The sequence below is a fragment of the Cucurbita pepo genome, chromosome LG15 (genome assembly GCF_002806865.2).
Source record: "Cucurbita pepo subsp. pepo cultivar mu-cu-16 chromosome LG15, ASM280686v2, whole genome shotgun sequence".
Lineage (NCBI taxonomy): Eukaryota > Viridiplantae > Streptophyta > Magnoliopsida > Cucurbitales > Cucurbitaceae > Cucurbita > Cucurbita pepo.
This window is the reverse complement of record NC_036652.1, coordinates 2,718,183-2,727,058: the sequence shown is the minus strand read 5'-3', so window position 1 is coordinate 2,727,058 and position 8,876 is coordinate 2,718,183. Positions and strand designations below refer to the sequence as shown.

At 35.2% G+C, this 8,876-nt stretch overlaps 4 non-coding genes across 4 annotated transcripts; all 4 read right to left on the bottom strand.

The window, feature by feature from the left end:
- Positions 1-8,048: 8,048 nt before the first annotated feature.
- Positions 8,049-8,121, bottom strand: TRNAA-CGC. The gene has a single exon. It is a non-coding gene; the product is annotated as a tRNA-Ala (tRNA).
- A 109-nt stretch (positions 8,122-8,230) lies between these two features.
- On the bottom strand, positions 8,231-8,303 carry TRNAA-CGC. The gene has a single exon. It is a non-coding gene; the product is annotated as a tRNA-Ala (tRNA).
- Positions 8,304-8,412: 109 nt separating this feature from the next.
- On the bottom strand, positions 8,413-8,485 carry TRNAA-CGC. The gene has a single exon. It is a non-coding gene; the product is annotated as a tRNA-Ala (tRNA).
- Positions 8,486-8,594: 109 nt separating this feature from the next.
- Positions 8,595-8,667, bottom strand: TRNAA-CGC. The gene has a single exon. It is a non-coding gene; the product is annotated as a tRNA-Ala (tRNA).
- Between the last annotated feature and the right edge of the window lie 209 nt (positions 8,668-8,876).

Genomic DNA, 8,876 nt, shown 5'->3' with positions numbered 1-8,876 from the left:
TACAGAGAATAGAAAAGTACATTTTCAAAGCTCTACCGGACCAGATATATATATGGTTTAGTTTACTATATATAGCTTTACCAGATTTAGCCATCTACTATATATAGCTATTTACCATATATAGCTTTACCGGATATAGCTTTACCATATATAGCTTTACTATATATAGCTTTACCAAATATAACTTTACCGGATATAACCGTTGACCAAGCTATAAATAGGTATCAGGCTCCATAGCCTAACAGGTTCCAGATTTTTTACAGCATCATGATTCAGCCCTTTTTACAAAATAACTCAATTAAATGTACCGTTAGACTTGATGTGTATAAATTGATTCTCTTTTCATGTTGAACCATAATAAACTATTTCATGCTTGCTAATTAAAATAAATGGAACAATTAATGAGAAAATTATGAGCATGAATTCAAAATTATTTATAAAGAGGCTCCATGTAACTCTACTTTTAGAGAGTTATCACCTAGCTATCTTCATCTCATAGCTAGCTTAGGATTTGAGTCGTACATTCTTGGCGTGATTTTGGTTTTTAGAGTGTCATGTTTAGATTCTTAGGTTTCTTGGGTTTTCGCTCTAAGAGTTCTCTAGTAAGTTTTGAGGCAAAAACAAAGCAAAATTCTTAACATGTAAGCCCTAATTCATATGAGTCATAAACACATCTTCACATGCATAAATCTTTGTAGGCATCTTGTCACGTGGTATTCATAAAAACCTTGATTTCTTATGAAGGTCTTGAGGGGTAGTTTCGTCATTTTTCTCTTGGTTCATACCCCAATTATGTTCTAATCCCCTTTAGATCTTACACAATTATCCTTAAGGTCATAATTGAGTCTCATGCAAAGTTTGTAGCTTTTAGAGTCGGTTAGGGTCTTCAAGACATCTTAAAATTCTTATTGGGGTATTTTGGTGGTTTATCACCCCAAATCTTGGTTTAAGTACCTAACATATTCAAATAGCCTTGAAACTTGTCTAACCCTTTTAAACCATGAAATAAGCCTCCTTATAAAATTTCATGTCATTTAGAAGTCACCCAACTCTTTTATGGTTATTTATACATATTCTTGGTTTAGCCCCTTCGACATAATCTAATGACCACTAAATTTAATACATAACCTTATCATATCATATTAAGCCTTCTATTAAAATTTCATGGATAGTAATGTCCGTTTAATAGGTTATATTAAAGTTACGTGAATCTCAAGAAAATGGTGTGGTTTAGGTCTTTTAACTTTTAGTTATGGACTTAACTCTTCCAACAACCTTTTAAATCTTATCTAACTTACCATCATATATATTTTCTAGTAATTCCTACAAGTAAGAGAAAAATCTAGATTGACTACTTGTTCTTTGACATTCAAGTCTTTAGTTCTCGAGCTTCTAGTATCTGAATTTATTCAAATCTTCTCGAATGGAGGAAATGTCTTTGAACCAAAAGAAATATATGAGAACCAGCTTTAAAAAGGTTCAAGTTCACTTTTAAGTGTGGCATAGCATTCACTCATTAGCTCAAGTATACAGTGTTTGAGCTTTCATGATGTTAGCTCGTAAGTTTTCCATTTAGTAAGCCCAAACCACTCTTTTTCGTGTTCATGTCAACCCTATAATTTTATATTGCATACTTTAAAGTGACAAAATTTTCTTCGACCTCTTGATGTGTGTAGTAGTCTATAGGACCTTATTGTCTACCAAGTCCCCTCGGTCATTTTCATTTAAAGCAATTGACTAGTATACGTGGGTACATTCTTTTTTATCTCTATGGTCACAACACCATATTCTATGTCTCAAGACATATGACTAAAATATCTAACCTCCCTTAACATAATCGTTTTCATGCATATACTAGTGTAAGCCTTCTAATTTTCACGGCACTGTATTTTCACAATCACAATAGAAATCTTACTAAACCTAAACATGGTATGAATTCTCATCATTCCACGATGAATCTCATCCTTTAAAATCAATTTGTACAACTTCAAGCCAAGGAAACGAGCAACTTTGCTTTTTCGTAGTGACGAGATCTAAGTCATAACCTTCAAGCAACAATCAATGCTATGCCAAAGTTGAAGATCCAGTTGTATTTGGATACCTTGTGGCTATCATACAAGATACCTTTTATCATCAAGGACAATACCTTGAGGCTCATTATTTCCCATCAATCAGCATCTTCTTCCCTTTCAAATAAGGAACAAATTTTGATTTGCAGTTAGAGAGTGAAGAGGCATGCTGCCTGCCTTACACTTTGTCCCTCCATACATAGAAGCTTCTACTTTTGAATATTTGCTTTATATTCTGTCTCGATTATTTCAAATGCAAGTTCTTTTGAACTTTTTTATTCACTCGTGGGATTCAAACGAGAAATAGGTTTGATTGTCCATCTTATTGATATAATAGTGATGAAGATTATTGAGAGTGAATCCTACCTTAGTTAATTCAGTGAAAGATCATGAGTTTATAAGTGAGGAATACTCCTCCATTGGTATGAGACCTTTTGAGGAAGCCCAAAGTAAAGCTATGAGAGCTTACGCTTTGAGTGAACAATATCATACCATTGTCGAGAATCGTAATTCCTAACATGGTATTAGATCCATGCCCTAAACCTAGCCACGTGAGTTTGGAAAGTAGAGTCAAAATTGTATTTATACATACAAATCATAAATGCATTTATGATTATTATTATTTTTTAAAAAATTGATATTGTTTTATAATTTAGGGAGAATATTGATTATGGCCCCCTACCCAATTGATGTGATTGACACATCTGTTTCCCTTCAACGGACAAAATTAAATTAAAGTCGCTCTCACATCCTCCAAGGTAATGAAAAGTCATTTTCCATCCAACGTTCAGCAGCTTTTCTATTTTTTTCTTCTTTTATTATTATTATTATTTTTTTTATTTCAGATTATTTTTCTCAAAAATGATTTATAAATTTAAAAAGAGCTTAGATTTCAAATAAATGTTTTAAATGGAGAAAAATCAACTTAATTTTTAGGAAGAAAAGAAAAGAAAAAGATCTCACTTTTTAATTACTAAAACAATTTAGACTCTAGTTAGTCAAATTAATGAAGGTTAAAATGGGTTAAATGTATTATTTTTAAAATTTTGTAATATTTGGTAAATGATAAAAAAAAATTATAAAAATTTGGAGAAGGCAAATGATTCTCTACATTGATCAAAGGAAATGTAACACTTCAGCTTTAACGAGAGATTTTATAGCGGATTTTTCTTTAACGTTGATGCTTTAATAATTTTATTGAAGGACTTAGAGGTCGAATAGAAGAGAAAAAAGAAAAAAAAATGATAAAAATGGTTAAGTTCAACTTTGAAAGGGTAATTTGGTCATTTATGCTCTATTTCCTAATAAGGCATTTGGAAATAAACTAATTAAGGGTTTAGTGAAAAAAGAAAGAAAAAGAGAGAAAACCCTAGGGAGAAAGAAGGAAGAAATTGCTCGAGACTTTTCCATTTAGCCCCCTAGAGTCTGATTCTAGTCGAGCTTCCTTTACAAAAGTTGCTCAATAGTCATACGAGAAGTATTCTGATTACTTGAATCGTCCAAACTCGACAAGAAACAAGTAAGATGGAAGGTAAGCTCTTCAGTTTTACGTTCTTAGTTTTCTCCATATCGGTTGGATTTCCCAAGAAGCTAGATTATAAAATTTTAGTATGATGTTCTTTAGAAAATTTAGCACAACTCTCGTGAAGGAAGTCAGAGTAAAAATAGACTGAAAGTTAATTTGAGTACAATTATTTCTTTATGTGATTGACGATTAATTACGAGAAAATTATCTTTGGAAAATAAGATTAGAACTCTACAATTCTCGTGAAGGAATCATGTTAATTTGAGCTAAATAGGAAAATTTAAGAAAATCCGATTAATTATGAGAAAATTATCTTTGGAAAATAAGATTAGAATTCTACCATTATTGCGAAGGAATCATGTTAATTTGAGTTAAATAGGAAAACTTAAGAAAATCCAATGAATTAGAAAAACTAATGAAAATCGTGTGAAAACTGCAAAAGTCAATGTAAGGAAGACGTGAACCACAGACATGTGTCAATTGAGGAGTGGGATGGCCGTTGGTCATCAATGAGGACACACGTTCAATGTAGAGCTCACACGTTCAATGTAGAGCTCATGCTACACTTCATGGAGTAAGCGGGTAACTCACACCTACTCCTCCAACTCGAGAACCAAGGCGCAACCTGAACCACGTGCCTCTGTCTAACCTAGTTTGGACGCACCTGTACTTACACGACATGTGTCATCGCAAAAAAGAAAAAAAGAAAAATCATAGTGTGTCATGCATAAAGTAGCGGCTTTAGGTTAGTAGAGAATTATGATCGTTATAGTTGGTAATAGAGCTCTAGGTTATAGATTTTGTAGACTAGACTATGAGGTAGACTTACATGTTCCATGGTCCCACTGCTGATGCCCTATCACCATCACGTATGTCATGCATAAGATAAGAAAAAGAAATGTCATTGATTGCTTATATTGATACCACTGCTTGACCATTAACAAATTTAACTTAATTATGATTGCATTTGTTGGCTTAATTCTATGTTTATGATGATATAAAATATGATGTAATTTAGGTTAGCGAATAGTAGACTTAAGAAAACTTATATGTTGGTTTTAGAACCATATCGCCTAGAGCGCATTGAAGAGACGTCAAGGAAGAGGACGACTTTCTATTAAAGGAAGGTGTAGAGGGAGAGAGAGCCCAGCTCGTGAAGGGTCCGTAACTCGAACAGACGTGGCTATGCCACCCACAATAGCACTAGTGACTCGAATAGACCCCATGATGAACCTTATGTGAGAATCATTCCAAGCTATGAAGCAAACAATGGTGGTCACCGAGCAAGCCAACAACTCGCAATCTACACAAGAGGTAATATATTTACCCATGATGAACCTTATGTGAGAATCATTCCAAGCTATGAAGCAAACAATGGTGGTCACCGAGCAAGCCAACAACTCGCAATCTACACAAGAGGTAATATATTTACCCATGATGAACCTTATGTGAGAATCATTCCAAGCTATGAAGCAAACAATGGTGGTCACCGAGCAAGCCAACAACTCGCAATCTACACAAGAGGTAATATATTTACCCATGATGAACCTTATGTGAGAATCATTCCAAGCTATGAAGCAAACAATGGTGGTCACCGAGCAAGCCAACAACTCGCAATCTACACAAGAGGTAATATATTTATGGGATTTCAAGCGGTATGACCTGCGCAATTTTAGCGAAACTATGGGAGATCCAACAAAAGCTCAGTTATGGCTATCGTCAATGAAGATGATTTTCTTATTAATGAACTTTTCGGACGATCAAAAGGTGTCTTGTGCGTCGTTCATGCTAAAGGAGGACGCAAAATTATGGTGGGTTGTAACCAAAAAAATTCTCAGCCTAGACATAACCAAAAAATTATGGTCTTAGTTTAAAGAGGTATTCTTGAAGTAGTATTACCCAAAAGCAGCCTGACTTCGAAGACAAAAGAAGTTACACGCACCTGACACAGGGTGGACATTCTGTTGATAATTACACAAGAGAATTCATAAGGTTAAAACAATTTGCGCCGTCACTGGTAGATACAAAATTGAAAATGGGTGAGAGATTCATCATGGGCTTGGACCCAAAAATTCGTTGTACTCTCGGGCGAAAACGACTATATGAACCAAGGGATTCATATCGACAATCACTAATGCATAGACCTCAATATGCAAATAGACACCTACCTCTACATGCAAACAGACGCCCTAGAGACAAAGAAGGGGTTAGAGGAAGAGGAGGAAGGGGTGCAATATACGTGGAAAAGCGCATGGGGGTAGGTGTATGGCTGGAACGAGAGCATGCTTCCAGTGTGGCTAGGAGGGTCACAGGGTCACATTGCTATGAATTGCACAATTAGGGGGACTGAGAACCCAGTTAATCCACCAAGTGAAGCTTACAACATATGCAAACTCATTTCCAAGCAAGAGTATACGCGTCCACCCGTAGGGACGCCGGGAATTCTGCTACAGTGGCTATGTACACTATCAGTCTTGGGACACTATGCTTTAACCTTATTTGAATTAGGCTCTACGCATTCCTTTCCATCTGTCCCATTTGTTATCAAGCAAGGTTCGAACTAGAACCCTTATTTCATGTATTAACTCTTAGTACCCAATGGGGGTAGACCTAGTTGCTAAGGATAGAGTAAAAGATGGGAAAGTAATAGTAACCTGATGAACCTTAAAAGTAGACCTGATAGTTGTTACCATGTCAGACTTTGACGTATATACTAGGGATGCCAGTATAGATTGTTACAAAAAGGAGGCATTATTCTCACCGTCATCTAGATCCAATTTTAAGTTTAGGGGAACATGTGTTAAGTTACCCCTAAAGTAGTCGATGATGAAAGCCAAGAGACTGGTTCAACAAGGAAGTTGAGCCATGTTAGAAAGTAGAGTAGATGTAAAAAGGGAAAAAAGACCTTAAATACTATACCCATAGTGAATGAATTTTTGGATGTCTTCCCGAAAATCTACCAAGAATACCCCCTTCCTGAGCAGAAAATTTTGGTATAAAACTTGAAGCCGGGAAGTGGACATATTTCTAAAGCCCCTTACCATATGGTGCCAGCGAAATTAAAGGAACTCAAGGCACAATTAAAAAACTTACTAGACAAAGGCTTCATCCGCCCTAGTGTATCTCCTTGTAGTGCGTCGATGCTATTTGTTAAGAAGAAAGATGGCTCGATGTGTTTGTGCATCGACTATAGAGAATTAAACAAGAGAACAATAAAGAATAAGTATCCACTCCCTCTTATTGAAGATTTATCGACCAGCTTAGAGAAGCGACAATATTCTCCAAGATAGATCTTCGAACAGGCAGATTAAAATTAAAGAAGGGAATGTGTCAAAGACAACATTAAGAACAACGGTCAATACAAGTTTATGGTGATTTTGATTTGTCTCACTAACGCCCAAACGCTATTTATGGAGTTAATGAACCGAGTATTCAAGGAATGACTCGACATGTTTTTTATTGTGTTCATAGACAACATCCTAGTCTACTCAAAGACAGACAAAAAATACTGAGGATACCTACGAAAAGTCGACAAGTTGTATGCCAAATTCTCAAGTGTGAATTTTGCCTATGAAAAGTCTCGTTTTTAGGACACATGATGTCTAAAGATGAAACCTCAGTAGACCTCACCAAGATTGAAGTGGTCACTAAGTGGGATTGCTCGATCACTATTACTGTTGTGTGCAGTTTTCTGAGGTTAGCGGGATACTACCAGCAGTTTGTGCAAGACTTCGCAATAATTGTCTCACCACTAACACAATTGACGAAGAAGGGTGTACCATTTATATGGAATGATGCATGTGAGAAAAGTTTGCAAGATCTAAAACAAAGATTAGTGTCAGCCCTAATACTTACCATGCTAGAGAGTTTAGAGGGATATGTGATATATATTGGTAGGTGAGCTATTTAGTTTTACGTTCTTAGTTTTCTCTCAGATCTATTAGATTTTCGAGGCCCGTTGGAACTCTAACTTTCAATCGGTTTCAACTACGACTTCCTTCACAAAATTTGTGCAAAATTTTCCTAAGAATATCATACTAAAATTTTATAATCGAGCTCCTCGAAAATCTAACCGATCTAAGAGAAAACTAAAGAACTTACCTTCCAATCTTCATTGTTCATTGAAAGGTATATATCACATATCCCTCAATAGAATTACCTTATCTAAGTTTAAATATTAAAAAAGTTACTTTCCATATGAGCTAAACATTTTAAAAAATAGGGTAATTATAATTTTACATATGATAATTTGATATCTAAAATATAAATAAATGGAGGTGCGGGGAATTGAACACCGTGCCTCTCGCATGCGAAGCAAGCGCTCTACCATATGAGCTACACCCCCTCTATATATTTGAAATAAAAGAAACGGTATGAAAAATTAGGGCAATTATGTTTTGAATTTAAAAAGATCTAGTAATTATAATTTTATATATGATAATGAAATACAAAAATGGAGGTGCGGGGAATTGAACCCCGTGCCTCTCACATGCGAAGCGAGCGCTCTACCATATGAGCTACACCCCCTCTATTTCTTTAGAATAAAAGAAACGGTATGAAAAATTAGGGCAATTATGTTTTGAATTTAAAAAGATCTAGTAATTATAATTTTATATATGATAATGAAATACAAAAGTGGAGGTGCGGGGAATTGAACCCTGTGCCTCTCGCATGCGAAGCGAGCGCTCTACCATATGAGCTACACCCCCTCTATGTCTTTGGAATAAAAGAAACGGTATGAAAAATTAGGGCAATTATGGTTTGAATTTAAAAAAATTTAGTAATTATAATTTTATATATAATAATAAAATACAAAAGTGGAGGTGCGGGGAATTGAACCCCGTGCCTCTCGCATGCGAAGCAAGCGCTCTACCATATGAGCTACACCCCCTCTATGTCTTTGGAATAAAAGAAACGGTATCAAAAATTAGGGCAATTATGGTTTGAATTTAAAAAAATTTAGTAATTATAATTTTATATATGATAATAAAATACAAAAGTGGAGGTGCGGGGAATTGAACCCCGTGCCTCTCGCATGCGAAGCAAGCGCTCTACCATATGAGCTACACCCCCTCTATTTCTTTAAAATAAAAGAGACGGTATGAAAAATTAAAAATATGAAGGTGTGGGGAATTGAACCCGTGCTTCTTGCATACGAAGCAAGCGCTCTACCATATGAGCTACAACCCCTCTATTTCTTTAAAATAAAAGAAACAATATGAAAAATTAGGGCAATTATGGTTTGAATTTAAAAAAACTTAGTAATTATAATTTTATATATG